General features: G+C 42.1%; 1 protein-coding gene across 2 annotated transcripts in view; it reads left to right on the top strand.

Annotated features, from left to right (window-relative positions):
- The first annotated feature begins 423 nt into the window (after positions 1-423).
- The window catches only part of LOC143323268 (rho guanine nucleotide exchange factor TIAM1-like), a 42,736-nt gene continuing 25,932 nt past the window's right edge, over positions 424-17,227 (top strand). The window contains exon 1 of one of the 2 annotated variants that reach the window (XM_076735049.1): positions 424-600. The gene's annotated coding sequence lies outside the window, so the exon portion shown is untranslated. Of the gene's footprint in view, positions 601-10,140; positions 10,280-17,227 lie in introns of those variants that run through there. The other variant, XM_076735050.1, reaches the window with a different exon arrangement.

Below are 17,227 nucleotides of genomic sequence, written 5' to 3'. Positions count from 1 at the left end.
TACCCTCCTCTCAGTGTTAACTGTGCTCATGATTTCACAGGTGTAATTATAGGATCTAGATAATGATATGAGCTATTATAGAAAACATTATCCGTTTTTGTTTTAGATTGTTTAAATAGAAGTCAGTGCATTTTTCACTCTATGATTTCCTGCCGCATTTATTTGCAATTTACATTGATGATAATGCATCTGTATGTGCATGAGATGAATGCACTGACAGACTGCACCAGTGAGAACTGAAATAATGAATTAGGGTTAAGAAAGATTATTTCTCTGTTTGCTCACATGCTGATTAAACTAAACACTTGAGCTGCTCCTGTGCATTTCACACAGGCGCTGAGTGCCGATTCGAGGTGAGCCGCAGCTGATTGGCTCAGGGAGGGAGTAAGTGGCATTCTTATAATCCACTTGCACGCCGTCTCCAAGGAAGGTGGGCTCCGCCCCTGTCAGCGGTGTGGAAGCGACACGCATGGTCCGTGGCCAGGCAGACCTTGGAGAGGCGCCTTGGAGTCAGACGCAGATGGGCATCACCGGTGTGTGAAACATGACGATTTCAGTGTCAGGACGGAAGCAGCCAGATCCCGACGGTGGCGGTGACAGGTATGTAGAGACCGGGAAGCATGCGGTCCTAAACATGACAAGGATAATATGCTCGATGTCCGATCATGCTTCCGCGTGGTCCTAGCGCCGTCCGCACGCATGACCGCGTCACTCAATCATACAAGTTTATCGGAGATGACGGACCTGCCGCAGGCGGCCGGTGCGGTCCGGTGGACAAGGCCCACGGTCCGTGTTTTTGTACACATGGTGCCGCGCAGCTCTTGTCGATTCACCCAGTCAGACATCAGTGATTTCGGGGGAAAACAGCCATGCCGCACGAATGACGGCGGGCATACAGCGGGGTTAATGTGCATGTCCACGCATTTCAATTTCAATCCCAGTGCGTGAATGCACATCAGCTCTGCTGGCAAACGTCGCTTTCTGTCTGTCAGCGGGAGGATGTTGTTCTAATGAGACACGCAGAGAAAAACAGACGTGTTAACCTGGCCGCCGTGATACCTTGCAGGTGTTTGGGGAAGGAGAAGCCGCGCATGGCCTCAGTGCGGTAAATTGTTGCATGAGTCGGTCATTGAATCAGAGTCGCTGCATCTCCGTTCGTCGTAGAACAGATGATGCAGCGCTGTTGGTGCTGCTGTATTTACACCTGGCTTTAGGAAACAGATCATGTGCAGGTGACTCAACGGGAAGGCGATAGCTCATTTGTGCAGCTGCTTCACTCCAGTGACCTCAGGGTGTCAAGTTTGTTGCAGCGTCACTGCCGTAGCCTGCTGCTCAAAGTGGTGTCTTCTGTCTTACTGCTGTGTGGCTGTGATCATCATCGTAAACTGGTCGATGCACAGGTGACTCTAAGAGGAGACTGTGTGGTCTTAATGTCACAGGTTAAGGTTGCATCAGATTGCACTCATGGCACACAATGACATTGTACTGTTTTTATTTATTTGTTGTTTTTCCATTCGTACACTAATGTGTGAAGCTGATTATATTTTAGTACTGGGCAGATGTGTTTTCTGCAATTGCTGCCAAAAGAAATAGTTGTGTTCAATAAATCCCACCAAAGTGGGATTTTTTCTTAGTCAACAGCTTGTATTTAGGGTGAGTCCAGTATGACCTAACTGTTGCACAAATAAGCCACAGTAAATGCATCGATTGAGGGGATTTGGACACCAAAGTAAAGCTAGTATCTTCACTGACAGAGCAGAACAAGTAACAGATCCGGGCGATTCTCATGATTAGTTAAAATAATATTGTGAAATGTAACAGAGCGATGATCTGTTAGGAGCTGTGGTTATGACACCACTTACTGTAAAGTCATACCATCCCAGTGTTTGGGTATCAGACAATCCATATTCCATGATTTTCAACAATCATCACGCATGTACAACTATTTCTTAGAAGCCATGAATGACATAACTGTACTTTTTAGCAGTGAAAAAACGATCGTTGCTGTGAAAACTTTTCTGTGTTTTGGCATCTGATAAGTCTTTAAACTCATGGGTTTATTACTCAAACTCTACTTTATTCTGTTCTCAACAGACACCTGAAACCTGAAAACACTCGCCGTCTTTTGATGAACTTTTTTCTGTTTGAATACCTGCTAATTCACATTTCCTCCATTGATCCCTCCAGTCATTGTTTAGTTAAAATATATCCAAACAGTAAGTTTGCTGCATGTACTCAAACGTTGCTGAAGAGTTTGAGCGGATTAACCTGTTTGGAGTTTGGTTTGTTACACTGGGTGCTAGCTGTTTCAGTGGATGGCCTAAAAGTAGGCCTGGGATAACCTGGCAGAACCAACCTGTGGAAGGAGTTCTCCTCTGTGGTTACAGAACCCAGAACCTCTGCATAACCCAAACAGCAGGCTGAATACTTTGTCTGTGGTGGAGATCCACGGGAGAAAAGGACCATGCTGTGGAGCATCCAGCAGAGTGGCTTCTGTTGTGACGTGGCCCCGGGGTGGTAACCTGAGCCCACCTGTGTGACATGCCTGCACACAGAGACCTCACCCTCTGTCTGTCTTTGTGTGGTTGAGTCGGGACTAGTTTAGCTCCCCTCTGGCTTGTGTCCACACTCTGTAAGTCTCCATCTCAGAGATCTCAAACGTTAGACCAACTCGAGGCAGTGTAGCGCCTGGCGTAGCCACACATGAAAGAATGTCTACATTCATATGGTGATATGTTGGCTTTTCATACAATCCACGACTTTGTTCTTTATTTGTGTACAGCGATGTACTACCACAGTTGATTTCTTGAAATGCGCATAATTTAACCCTCACAAGTGCTCTTTGTGAATTATTCATTTCCGTCCCACTTGCACATAACTCTTCATTGCTTTGCACAGTGGTGCAAAGTAAATACTGAAGACAGTCGAGTGTTTTGCTTAGTGCCAAGTGAATCACATAGTGAACCCCGTGTGATCACGCGAACAGACCATTCTCGCACAAACTCACCACTAACCACAGTATTACTCGCGGTGGTTTAGAAATTCTCAAATCGAAGGTTTTATTCTTGGCGCCATAACGATAGTGCGTTTTTACATGATGTCTGACTTCAGATAAGAAGAGGAGTTGTATTGTGGAAATATTAAATACACAAGTTAGACCACAACCACAAAGCTGGAAATCTTTCCCACCAGGAAACTTCTGTCATTCTGCTGAGTGGCTGATGTAGGTATTACAATGGGAGTACTGAGCTGAACTAAAGCCTCAGTGGTCTGTACAAATATCTCCACATGGGGTAGGAAAATACTGTCTCAACAGCCGTTATTCAGCCTGTCAGGTTTTAATATTAAGTAGTATTTGAAGAAACTCTCCACTGATGTTTGTGTTTCTGAATATTTTGACCAGAAATTGTTCAGTCAAAGGCAATTCCATGCTTCAGTTTTTTTCATTAATTCATAGCCTCAAAATATTTTTGTTGATTAATGGATTAGTTGATTGACAGAAAAATTGATCAACAACAATTCTGATAACAGATTTTTAAGTTTAAGTCATCGATTAAGCTTCAGATTTGCAGTTATAAGCCTATTAAATGAGGATTTGCTCCTTTATGTCACTGAAAGAGAAACTAAGCAATCTGCAGATTTCAACTTGGCCTGGAGGAAATTATAATGTGCATGTTTATTTTTTTTTGTAATTTTACACATGAAACAATAAGGTGAAAAAATCTGGAAATGACTCGAAGATGAAAACAAAAAAAGAAATTGTAAATTTGATTTAAAATGTTTATAGGCTACATTTTACAGAACAGAAAATTCACTTTCCCCTGTATTACAGTTGAAAAACGACAACTTGAATCGCTCTCTGTTAAACAGTTATAATGCACCAATGCCCCTCTCCCACACAAATCATGTAATGGAGCAGCCACATTGTGTAACAGTGTTGATGTTGCAGCTGTGAGTGGTCCTCTGTGCCCAGACTCTTGTGTTGAATGCAGTCTGCACAGGCTGATTGCCAAATTTGTCTTGTGAGGATTATCTGCTCTGTTTCTGCACAGAACAACAGATTCGTTATATCCGAGTAAGACAGACTTCATGTTGCAGCCATATGCAAGAAGTGTCTGTCAAATCATTTTTTCCACAACATATATATCAGATAATCACATTGGGAGTTTATTGGATTGTTTTCTTTTCCAAATCACGCAGCTTTGTTCCCTTTCCAGCCCCAGTTGATGAATGAAGGACAACCATGCTTCCCTTTCTGCCTCTGTTTACATCCATGTTGTATTGGGTTTCAGACAAGAGCTCGCCCTTCCCTTGTTCCCCCTGACAGGACATCTGTCTCCATTAGAGAGGAGATGTGCTGCTTTATCAGTCTTCCACCATATTTGGACAGTTGAAAGGAGGAATCCTATTGTTCTCCACAATCAGCCACATTGTACACATCTTAGAGTGTAGTATCGTTTTGTTCTGGACAACGTGCTGCTAAGTAGGTGATTAGCTGAATATCTGAACCCTACATCAGTATTTCACATGTATTTAAATAAAGCTTGCATTTTTTCCTGTTTATTAGCAAGTGCAGAAGACTGGAAGTTGCCACATACTCCAGCATGTGACAGAGTGAGGTCATATATGATGAATTCATGATGTGCTGACAGTCAGCATAATCTGGAAAAGCACCTAGATGGCTTGCCAAGATCTGATCCCAGATGCTTTCCAGAGGACTACCCTTCAAGCAGTGCTACACTTATGAGTGACTAAGATGCGCTTCTTATAATTTGAGAAGAGGGTGGTTTCTCTCATGAATTATCACAAGCCTAAACGAATATTCTTATCAAAGTCAAAACTAATAAGTCCTATGCTGTGGCTTGCACCTTTAGAAATAAGCAAAGTGCTCACCACAAATGAAGTCGGCTCGCCTGCGCCGTTGAGTATTGACTCCAGCTTCAAAGCCTCCTTTGAGGTTGTGGTAGCCTGGGAAAAGTGATTTCTGAAAAGATTCTCTTCCAGTTACAGTGGGCTACTATTTCGAAGTGAGAGGCCACTGTGTGTATATGCAGACTGGTGGATGGTATTCAGTAGCACCCTGGTGCTTTCTCTCCACAATGGTCATGGGGTTTGGAAAGACATGACAGATGAGCACTAAAAAGCCTCGTCGAAGTTCTGTTCCTCCTCCTATTTCTGAGCTGTGTGCAGGCACGTATGACCAGCCGTCAGAAATGCACATGGTGATGATTGTTAGCTTCACGTGGCTGATAGAGCCTTGTGGTTTAGGATGAATAATAGATACTAAGTGCACTAAAATGCTGAGGCTATGAGTCACTTTGGGGATGCTGGAGTTTGGCTAACTTTACCGCGCCATCAATTGCAAACAAGAACTTCTCAGGGCTTTTTTTGTTTACTTGAGCTTGACTCTGGTGTGGGATGTGTTTTTACGTGCATAAACCGCTATCCTGGGTGTGAATTTGAACCTCTCTCAGTAAACATTTATTTGTTGATATACAGGTCGAAAGGTGTCTTAAAACTGGGCTAAATTTGGTAGAAAAGTGAGAAGAGTTATGCAGGAAAAATGCTAAATATTTGCCGGTTGCAGTTTCTCAGATGTGGGGATTTGCTGCCTTTGAATATCTTTTTGGGCGTTTTGGGATGTTGATGGGACAAAATACGTATAGTCATTGCAGCAGTCTGGAAGATTTCAGTCCTGGTTGATTTGGTGACACCTGCGGTTAGTGGTGGTAACAGCAAATGCAGTTTAATTCTACAGCAAAACAAACTATTGTCATTTTAAGTCAGGCAATAATTTCTTTTTTCCAGCAACCGTGATCTGCTGCACACAGCATGAGTGTGTGAGCAGCAGGGCACAGAGAAAGAGTTTGGTAACTTCCTGAGAAGTGCGGCAGAGGACTGCATTGGGATTGGGATCCTGCGACGCCCAACAAACTGTCAAAAAAAACAAAACAAAAACTGCAGGATTTTCGTGGAATGAAAATTGTAGAAAATAGTTCCTTTTATGTGTAAGCAATGATCATCATGTCTTGAAATAACTGCTAGTTTACTAAGGATAGAAATGATATGACACTAAGCCGCTCCTCTTAAATGACTGTGAACTGAACCCAAACACATTCGTTGCCATTGCCATGGTTCCATAAACCACGTACGGTGGCCCAAAATGACCAAACAGGACAATCATTTACGGTGGCTGTGAAACTTGTGAAGTTTACTAAGACTGAACTATTAATAGAAAAACAGAAACAATTGAATAATTGAAGAAAAAAATTCTAGTCGCAGCCCTAATTGAAATGCCTGTTGAAGCAAATGGATATGTTATTATCCTTTCAGCCAAATTAAATCCAATTTTATTCTTATGTCTAGACGTATTTTGGCTTGTAAATCAGTGCTTATTCAGCCATTTTCATGCAGTTTACAAATTCTTGGAGACAAAGCTATGGTCTGCATGCTTTGTGTCAATAGCTCAGTATAGAGTTGACTGTCCAGGAGCTTGCTAAGCGAAGACCGCTGCACTTTAATATGCGCCAAGCATCTTTTAATAACCAGTATTGGAGAGCTACCTATGCTGTATGGGTTCAGTCCCGACCAATCAATTCCATCTTTTTCTCCGCATTCTAAATTATTTCCCTCTCTATACCGGTGTCTTTGATGTCGACTCTTGAGAGGCAACTCACTGCTGGAGACCACTGGATCCTTCGCTAATGATCTCTACCCGGGCTGGGGTTACTGCTTTCATGTCTTGCATAACAGTTGCATTTTTCTCTTTAGATATAAGTTGTACATAGTGTTCCTTTTCAGTACAATGGGTCATCTGTTTCCTCAGAGGGACGCTGGGGGGACATGTCTTGGTGTGATTGAGGACACCTTCAAGAAAATAAACACTTGAACCCTTGTGTAGATGTATGTTCTCTTCAGTCAAGCTGAACATTCACAGAACAGCGTGATGCAGAACCAAATGCAGCATGCAGCTGACCCTTTGTTGGTTAGTAGTGAAATCAGTTTCAGTGTGATGTATTTCTAGATGAATGGCTTTGTGTGCAGTTCTGAGACTGAAGTTCGAATCAACAGACAGATGCTGCTGAATCCACATCGTGATGCATCATTGTGGGTAAATCTCATCTCCTGTATGTTAATTGAGAATTTAAATGGTGTGAGACAAGGAGGCATTTTGGCTTTGTACATCCCTGATTCTCAAAAACCTGGGATGCTGTGTAAATCATAAAACAGAATGTGATGATTTGCTAATCCATTTTGACATAAACTCAATTGAAAACAGTACAGAGGCAATATATTTAGTTTTTTATCTCATCAACTTCATTGATTTTTGTGAATATAAGCCTGCAGCATGTTTCAGAGAAGTTGGGTCAGAGGCAGCAGAGGACTGTTCACTCACAAGTGTTGTTGACTGTATTCCTCAGTGAGTCCTTCAAATGAATACATTACAAAACGGGCTGTTTAATATCACAGCTACATCATGTTGAAAGGATGTGTCATCTTGTGGTCAGTCCAGGATCGCTGTATGAAAACACTGTACAGTCGGTTATTCACTGACCTTTGTTTAAAGCCATTGTTGGGAGCCGCTCTCTGATTTAGCATGCCTGTGTAACATATTAGGCTCCAGTGCCTTGAGAAAGAGTTAAACCCTGCGACTTTTTCCACATTTTGGGCTGTTAACGGCCTCACTTAAGAATGAAGTAAGAACTTATGTGACAGATCTATGCGTGATGCTGTGCAGTAACCCAGTTATGGCGAGCTTGAAATTTATTTGCAGAGAAAGAGCCAAAAAAGTATTAGAAATGAAAAAAACAAAAAAAAAAGACAAAATGTTCCTCATCAGTCTATTTGCAGGGACTGAGCTCGTTTTGGGGCAACTGATTTCCTTTTTTAAGTGAGGCTGTTTTTGTCAAGGACAAAGCACGGCTCATCACTTGTCTAACACCATCCCCGCTGTGAAGCATGTTGCCAGCTTCGGTTGTTTTACTGGAGTGACCCAGAAGACCTGCAAACATAAAGGAGGAATAAGTGAACCTAGACTTGAATCCTATTGGAAAAACTGGAATATTAATTAAATAATTGTTCAGAGGCTATCAGTAATCTTCGTAACATGCAAATTCATTCCTTTTAACAAAAACATTCAAGAAAAAGCATTGTAATTTTTTGCAAAGAGTCACATTTAGTGAGCTTATTGCACATCCTGCCAAATGGATCTCTGTCATCCCTCTGCCTTCAGCTGTTTTTTTTTTTTTTTTTTTTTTTTTTTTATGGCTGAAGGTGATTGGCAGTGATTGCAGTTGGTTGTGACACCTGGACAGCATCAGCAGTCTGAGGTGTTGCTGTGGATCTGTAACCGCAGTCTCACCTGCCAAATTGCTCGAGCAGTATTGAAAGCCTGTCAATGTATTGGATGTCCAATTCAATCAGCTCCTAAATTGAGTGCAGATAGCACTGGGTTTAATAGCCTTGTCCCGGTGATGAGAAAGCAGAGTATTTTATTTAGCTGAGCTCCATGCAAGCAATCTACATTTCTGGGATGCCTGTGGTGAGAGCAGACGTGGATTCAGCATTAGCCCACATTTCACTGATAGATGCTTTTACTGCGCTGCTGCCTGATCCAGTCTTTTTTTGGCTGAGACATGCAAATAAGATCTCATCTTATTTATTTAACTTTGCAGGTAAACACCCATGGCAGTACAACATTAGCCAGTTGAGGTTAATATTTTGGTTCTAAGTTATTACTATACACCGTCCAAGAATTACATCAGTATGTTGTTTTCTGCACTTTTAATTAGATTGTCAGTCTGAATAATAGTCTCTTGACATCATGTTTTCAGACTGTATCATGTGCTTCCAAATCTTTTGTTTTTACTGGATCACGTCCTAACAAATTGTTTCACTAACCGAAAAGAAGAAACTGGCACATGTTGTGTTTTGTGTGTGGAATTTGTAGCAATTTTGGCACAAAAACTCTGAAAAAATCTGTATCCCGACAGATATCAAGTGCAATCTGGCTCAAAGAGTTGATCAAAACACAGGTTATTATGTCTGGTTGCCTCTGCAGTCCAGACATTCCAGTCTTTACTATTAAAACCCCAGTGGTTTAGTTTAATATCAGGGTCACAACCTTGGCAGGACATAAAGATACACTGAGAGGAAGCCAGTCTGACCACGGTGCTGAGTGCTTTTTATTTTGGTCATAGTCATCGCAAAGTCTAGACATGGCAATTCACCCCTCCAATCTCCAGACTCCTTTCACACAGTCTGAGCTCCGTGCTCTCTGCCTCTCCTCTGTGTGGCTGTCAGGGTGTCTACACCCTCGACTGGCTCCGGGCATGTTTTACTTTCAGCAGGCATGCAAAGCTGCCTCTGGAGCGCATGATGCAGGCTGCAGCTGAACAGACGTCGCCGTGCCCTCACTCCTCTGTCCTCCCCTTTCCTCTGTCTCCCCCGTTCCCTCTGCCGCTTCCATCATCTCAAAATGAATCCGGCACCGCTGTCACTGCTGACGCGATAGCCACACAACATCACTGGTGCTATGACAACAGCAAGTCCAGCCCCTCTCTCATTCACAGGTCCATTTTGGGCTGTCACCGAATGTTCCAAATTATGCACCACAACACATTACACACATTAAGACTGCAACCTTTCAGCCCTTGTTGCCTTGGAGGGAAAGAGAACAATTGTTTCATTTTCCAGGAAGCTGTTATTACAAATCCTACTTTTCAACCTCAAAGAAAAGAGATGAAAGCAGGATTATTTTCTTTCAGAGCAAAAAAAAAAAGGAGGTGAAATTTACATTGATGCCGCGACTGATCCAGACGGAGAAACCGAGGCCTGAAACTGACAGCTGTTGATCTCATCGTTTTTGTAAAATAAAAAGGCTGCAACATGTAGTGTAAACATAATGCTTCTCATAGGGGAGTGGAGGGGCAATTACAGAGGAGACGAGGGAGGGAACACATTCCTGCTGGCAGTAGGTTTGTAGTTTAGGGGGGTGGAATTATAGAACGAAGGAGGGAGCAGGGAGGGAGCAGGGAGGGAGGGAGTGAAGAGTGTGAAAGAGTCAGTGGGGGTGGGTGGGGGGTTACAAATGGTCACTCCCCCTCCCTCCCTCAGTTCTTCAACTCATCCTTGCATATAGGAGTCAGTCTGCTGTGGACTTGCAGAAGGAGTATCAATAATCCCCTCATGTAGAGCTTGAAATTTCCCTCAGAGTGATGTGTGGGATTTCACCGGGCTACTGTGGGAAGAAAAACACTTCCTGGTTGTACACAGCAAGGTAAGTCATTGCATTTGCTGCTGTATATTTGTGCCTCTTTGCAACACTGTGTGCTTTGCTGTGTTAGTAGATAGAAGAGACAAATGGCAGTCCAGACTCAAACCTCCCACTTTCCAGGAGAGGTGCTAAATAACACCACCAATAACACAAACCAACAAGTCAGCGTGTGGCCAGTAAGCATAGGTTTCAGTGGATTTCAGAGTGGACTTAAATTTGTGAGATGCAACCAAAGCTCTTGTGAATCACATTGTGCCTTGAGGGTTTATTTTTTCAGGATTTATCTTCTCTGGATGCAGTATTGTCTCTAGTTTCCATCAGTGTTTGCATTTCCACACTTAACCTATAATTTCATGTCTTTTGTGCATGTTGTAACCATATCCTGGGGTCTTCACAGCCTGTGTTTAGGGTGGGGTTTCCACCTCATGTTTGTACCTGTAGCACTCCTGTGTGAGGCACAATTTCACTTACAACTGCAGGCAGCGGGGCCATTGTATTGCTCTCCATTCACTGCCAGACACAAACAATACAGCTTGTGTCCGTGTGATTGTAATGACAAAGCAGTGGTGGTGGTTGTGTGATGCTGAGAGAGAGAGATGATGAATTGCAAATGTGAGAGATGGTCAAAGTCAAGGAGAATTCCCAGAGCGCATCCTGGAGGGGGGGCTGGTGGACTTTATGATGTGTGAGTTCATTTAAAATCCCGGCTTTGTGTTTGAAAGTCCCTTGTGTGACTCCTGCGGTGGGGAGAGGGGCGAGAAATGGTCATCTGGTGTCATAGTCATGGAAATGTATTGACTGCTCGAGGCTTAGCAGGACCTGAGGTCAGGCTCTGGCTTTCAGCCTTGTAAATCTTGAAAATGCTCCTGTTTTGACTCCTGTTTTGTTTAAAAACACACCAACTCTGAGCTATTTTTAAAAGCTTTTTTTTTTTTTTTAACGAAAATCACATGAAATGGGTCCACCTAACAGAATTACTCTTCCTGGGAGGAAAATAATTGTGATCACAGATTGGTTTGCATGGTCTTGTGTCATAAGCTTCACTTAATTGAAAGGCACAGTGTGCAGTAGAACAAAGGTTATATTGTAGATTTACAAGCAGCAGAGTTCATCTGAGATCAGGTGGTCTTTCAGATACTTAGCTTATTGTAGAAGTTAGACTTTATAGCAAGATTCAGCGTGATGGTACATGGAACTCCACAGTTTTTCTAGTCCCTCTGTTTGATACAACACAACTCTTGATACTTTTGTTGTGTATTTGTAATGTATAGATATCTAATTTGTCTGTTAACAACCAACAGCAGTTCCCACCAAACCAGTGAATGTGGTCTTCAGCTGATATTTTTCAGGTATTTTCCTTAATTTTAAAGTAGAGTGCTAGGAAATGTAAAGACAGAAGCATGCTGTGATATACCATGTGATAGCTGTGGTATGTGTTGTAGACTGCTGGGCTACCAGGGTGCACCTTTGACTTACAAATCTGACTTAACTTTTGCATCCCACTGAGCTCTGTCGGTACGCGGTATCAGCTATCGGGAAATGTAGCCTAAACTGCAGTGAAATAATAGACAAGAGTGTATGACAGCAGGCTGTGCACAGCTAATTTAAAATGAAAGCATACATCATGTGGGATTTTGGTCATCATGAATTGTAAGTTAAATTTTTGTTTTCTTGTTGAAGGGAAAGGGACAGTTAAGGGATTCAGTGAGAGAAGTTAACTTTCCATCTACCCACAAAACATTAGTTGGGAGTGTCTACATTCCAGTATCTTCATGCTTAGATGCATTTGCAAGAAACGTAATGTTTACTACCAGCTTTCAAAACCTGGGTGATGGGCGAAGGTACTGGATTCCAGCTGTAATGGAACTTTCTAAGTGACATTTTACCACAGGGCAATAAAAGAGGCCTGTACTGGAAACAGGACTGCTTAGAGGAAAAGGACACATCTCCCCAGCTTTGTGTAGTCATGTGTATCAGGATCCACCTCTGCTCTGCTTGAGTGCACAATGCAACGCGGTAGAGAGCCGGGCCCTGTCCACAGATATGATTTATATCAAATCTCCTCAGTGCATGTAAATGTTGGACATGCAACTGATGAAAGAACAATACAGTCCAGGGAGGGCACACACTTGTTTTTTGACAGTGTTATTTGGAAACTTGTTCTCTTATATTTAGTTTAGGAACACAAAGATGCAGTCTTATCCATCTTCAGTATGTGTTTGCAACGTGACCTAAAAGATTCCCTGCTCATTAATATTGCAATCAAAATGATGAAAATGGACCTTCACATCAACCCAGATGTGATTTTGAGTGTAGTTTGGCTTGTGTGCTTGCACTTGTGATGGCACACAAAAGAAACACATTTGACTGAAGCTGTGCTTCATATTCCCACTCACTGACCTGAAAGCAAATGATTGCCTCTGTGGAAGAAGATCCTGAGTGAACCAGATTTAGAAAACACATTTCCAATGCAGGATCGCTGCTCCTCTATGTCCTTGGCATTGTGTTTATTCTGCTGCCAGCAAAGGGACATTCAGGCAAAGACAAGTCAGCTGCCATACTGAGATTGGCAGGTGAATGGCTCACCCAGCAGTGGACTGGCTTCTAGTCTGAAGACATCAACATCCATTCAGTGCTGTTTTGCAGTACTGCTGGCTAACTGAATATAAGCAGAACAATCGCCTAGATTTGAATTTTATGTAATGCAAACATCACAAGACCAGCTGGGCTCAGAGGGATGTGTGCTGACCAAGGCTAAATGGTTCACTCCTTCAGATTTAGATATTGTAACTGAACATCCATACTGAGTAACATTTTCTTTTCATTCCCTACTGACATGATATTTCTCTGTTGCAAAATATATTCCCAAACTTGTGATTATCCATGTTTTTACATGTTCGCAATGATGATTTTTCCAGTGATGTGCCCTTATAGTTGCATATAATTTACTCAAGTTTTTCTGTTCATCTACATTAGCAACCTGAGAGTTGGCCCTGCCTTTGCTACTGAGCTGAAAGAAGAAAGAGTGAAAATCAGTGCAGCCAGTAAGACAAGGCAGTTGTAGGAGAAGATGTTTTACAGAGTTTACATTGTATATCAGTGTTGTTGTCACTAATATCTTATTTCATTTTCCAGCTGTTTCTCATCCTTCTCATTCTCATTTCAGCCATCCTGCACCAGTGCTCAGTAGATTATATTCCCTGGTGAATGCACCAGTATACCAGTGCAATGGAAACCCTGTGTTTTGGTAACCGCTGTGTCCCAGAATTGATACCGTTGATCACAAATCTATAATCATAAAACTGTCAAGCACATTTGCTCCCAGTGTGAGTGGAGAATTGTTGGGTGTAGTTGGGGTCGGGCGGTGGATGAGCAAATTGTAAAAGTCTGGAATGTGAAGCATGTAAAGGCCGAGTAGTGTTGATGCTTGGTGTAGCCAGGGGAGACCTTTTCACTGACAGTGACAGTAACGGGCTATGAGAAGGTCAACTCATGAAAGTCTCTGGTGGTTGTGGCTGTGATATTTTGTCACAGTGGCTGCAGCCTTTTTCATTACATGAAGCATTTTCTGTGCGCTTCCCCGATGAAAACTTCTGTCATAAACTGTTAAGTATTGATCTTGAGTTCTGGTGTAATCCTGTTGTCACTATCTCACATTGAACAGCATATGAAGTTTCACACTGAGTTAAGTTTGAATGGCTTTCAACTGATTTAGTTTTGCACTTCTGCTTGCCTCCACATCAGTTCAAATAAGCACAGAGTTTAGATTTCCAGATATCTGACGGTACATGTACAGATCTAAAGCCAACTGCTACCAGAATGAAAGAAAAATGGGCTATTGATGCTGTGACACAGTGTCTTGCGTAATGAACACTGAGGCTATGATTTAGAGAAGTTTGAAGGAAGATGACAAAAGACGCGGGAGGTTAATTTACTTAGGACGTTTCCTTAAATTCAGTTACTCAACAGAAGCACTTGTTGTGGCAAATCCAACTCATCAAAGGCGATAAAGGGGCCTTACTTTAATCTATGTGACACACTAATGGGGATGGATTTGTGGCTGCAAGTTTCAAACAGGGTTGTCAGTTGTCCTTTAATAAGAAAGCCATGGTAGAGTATTATCCTCTGATGGAGTAGTCTGATGTCTCAAAAGCATGTACAGACTCATTTTTAGATACTGTAGTAGTTTTAAGTGGCATATAATAGATCATTGTTTTAACTCCCTTTATCAGATTAAAATCCTTAGATCCCTTCCCCCATAGAAGTGTAGTCAGAGGAATCACAACAACCACAGCCTTTATCCACCCCCCTTTTGTATCACAGTGGTGTGTGGCTCACGTACACCTCCAATTAACAGCTGTTTAAGGACTTCAAAGGTTGACAATGGGGAACTAAAGAGCCACAAGCAGGATGTGGTCTGATAGCACCTTGGTTGTGGCCTTCTGAACGAGTAAATTGCTGGCATTGATGATAGTAACTCTGGCAAAAAATGGCATCACAAAATCTTTTATCTTAAACCAGTGTGAAAAAGAAAACATACAGTTGACAGTGGTTGTCCTCAGCATTACATTTAACTTCATCAATTGAGCTTTTATATCACCTGGCCCTCTTTATATCTTATCTTAGTGCTAATTTCATACATCATCAGCCACAGCCAGGGCATAATAACTCCACAGTTAAAAGGACAAAATTAAGTTGGTTATCATTTTGCTGAAAAAATGTGGGCAAAAATATCTATAGTTATTAAAATAAACCATAGTAAATAAACATTTTACCCGTGGCCATAGAAGCTTATGAAGCATCCTTAAGCCTATAGAGTGGACAAAAGATATGTTGTTGACCCAACAAAACCTGCAGCATCTGCTGTACACAAACCCCACAGAGCTTAAACACCAGCAGAAGCAGTGACCTCTGCACACAGTGGTGCCCCAGAGAAAACACTGGCAGGGACAAAGGTGCCACCAGGCTAAACAACACCAGCTGCTGTTCAGCAACAGGCTCCAAAATCAGTGCCTGCAGATTTATTGCAAAGACTGGGACTCACTTTTAAAATTGCACATCATGGGGAATTAAAATAGACGGTTTTTGCAGCTTATGTTTTGCTATGCTCAATTTGGATAAACACAGTAGTGCCACCTTAAATAGAACCATGTTCAGTAAACTCAAATGAGGATGCAAAAAGATAAGATAAAACTTTACTGATCCCATGCTGGGGGAATTAAGTCATTACAGCCAGCAAATATTAAAAAGCAAAACAGCTAACACAGTGGCATAGAAGGGTCGAGATAAGGAGGATACAGGATAAAGAATAAAATTCAACTATGTAAATTATGCACAGATTATAAAAATACTAACTGCCATGAAAATACTACTGCCCATAAAATGCTATTGCCATTATTCTGATGAGAAAAAAACTACCAATGCCATATGTTGAATTGCACTTGAGAAATGGTGTTGCATAAAAAGAACACGGAATTGCACGCGTCTGTGTATGTGTACAGTTTATAAAAATACTGTTGCCACTATGGATAATAAATAGTGTTTGTACTATATACTGAAAAGTAATATACAATCAATTAGAAAATGCACAAGATGTAATGGTATTGCACCAGATGTAGTGGATAATGTGGGCATATATCAGCATGAATAACAGTAGTGCAAACAAAAAGGAGGTATTTTGAGAAACATTAATTGTAGCCACAATACAGTCAGAGCAAGATTGTTCCCGAGGTCGTGCTTAGCCCAGTGTGCAGCACTGACAGACAAAAGGTGTCAGTTTGCCGAACAGTCTAGCTCTGGACTCAAATTGCAAATCTGCCCACATCATCTACCTTACCAGTGGTTGCTGGTCGCTGTCTTGCCAGGTCTCACACCAGCTGTACTGTCAGCCATTATTCTGCTTGACATGCACTGGCATCCTTCTAAAGGCTGCTCCTACATTAACAAAATCCCTTTACAGAAGACCACCTGAGCCTCCCATGATGGGGTCAGGTTACTCACAGCGGCAGCATTTGCCGCCATCCTCTGAAACATGAAATCCATTCTGCAGCAAGTGAAATAACTAGGCGGTTTGGCTTATTATCTGTTTATTTTGCGGACATGTGCTGTTTTTAGCGTAATGTTACTTCACCCGCTACTACGTCAATGCAACTGTTAGAGCCAGAGTTGCTGTTGAATATGACCGCTGTTAGCAATGGCAGTAGAATTACTACAACTAATATAACTTTGCCCGCTGGTTGTTGTATTTTCTCCAGATAAATTTTCAATAAGGCTGTATGAATCTTGGCTGGATGACACAAATCTGGCAACCCCTTTGCTCCATAGTACATTCTTGGCACAAAGCTATTCCAAGACGAGTTTGTGGCTTTCATTACCACCAGAGGCCCTCTTCTCCTGCTGTCTTGCTATTCAGGGTTTCTAGGGCTACAGATCTAAGTCAGAAAACTACTCTCTGGCTACATGATCGTGGTATATAGTTTTCAGTTGATCTATTAAATGAAGACCAGGGGAAGTACTTGTTTTGTTCGACATCCCAACTAAATGCTAGTCTGGTGCGGATGTTTCTGTCCGACATGAAACAGTTGAAAGAGGATGGGAGCTTTTGTTGATGCTTAATTTCCCCCTGGCCTAATAGAATCTTAAATACAGTTGAACACACTCAGGAGCAGAAAATGAGTCATGAGAACCGGAGATTGCTGTTTGGTGCTTCCATTGGCACAGAAGCATATGACTGTATATCAGCGGGGACATGTGAGCTGTCTTGAGTGCAGTCTTTCAGTGGTAAACCCCCTTCACGCAACTACCTGTGTTATTATCTCTAGAGACTGGAGTGTTCAGATTACAGGGTTTTGTGTTGGAGCTTGTAACTAGTCAGCTCAGTGCATTCTTGTCTTTTCACCGGTGCAGTTGGGTTAAATGACAGGAATGTATTTGCAAGAGTCAGGGCAACAT

This window comes from Chaetodon auriga, chromosome 7 (genome assembly GCF_051107435.1).
Source record: "Chaetodon auriga isolate fChaAug3 chromosome 7, fChaAug3.hap1, whole genome shotgun sequence".
In the NCBI taxonomy this organism is placed as follows: Eukaryota; Metazoa; Chordata; class Actinopteri; order Chaetodontiformes; family Chaetodontidae; genus Chaetodon; species Chaetodon auriga.
The sequence above is the reverse complement of the archived record's forward strand: the minus strand, read 5'-3'. Positions and strand labels throughout refer to the sequence as shown.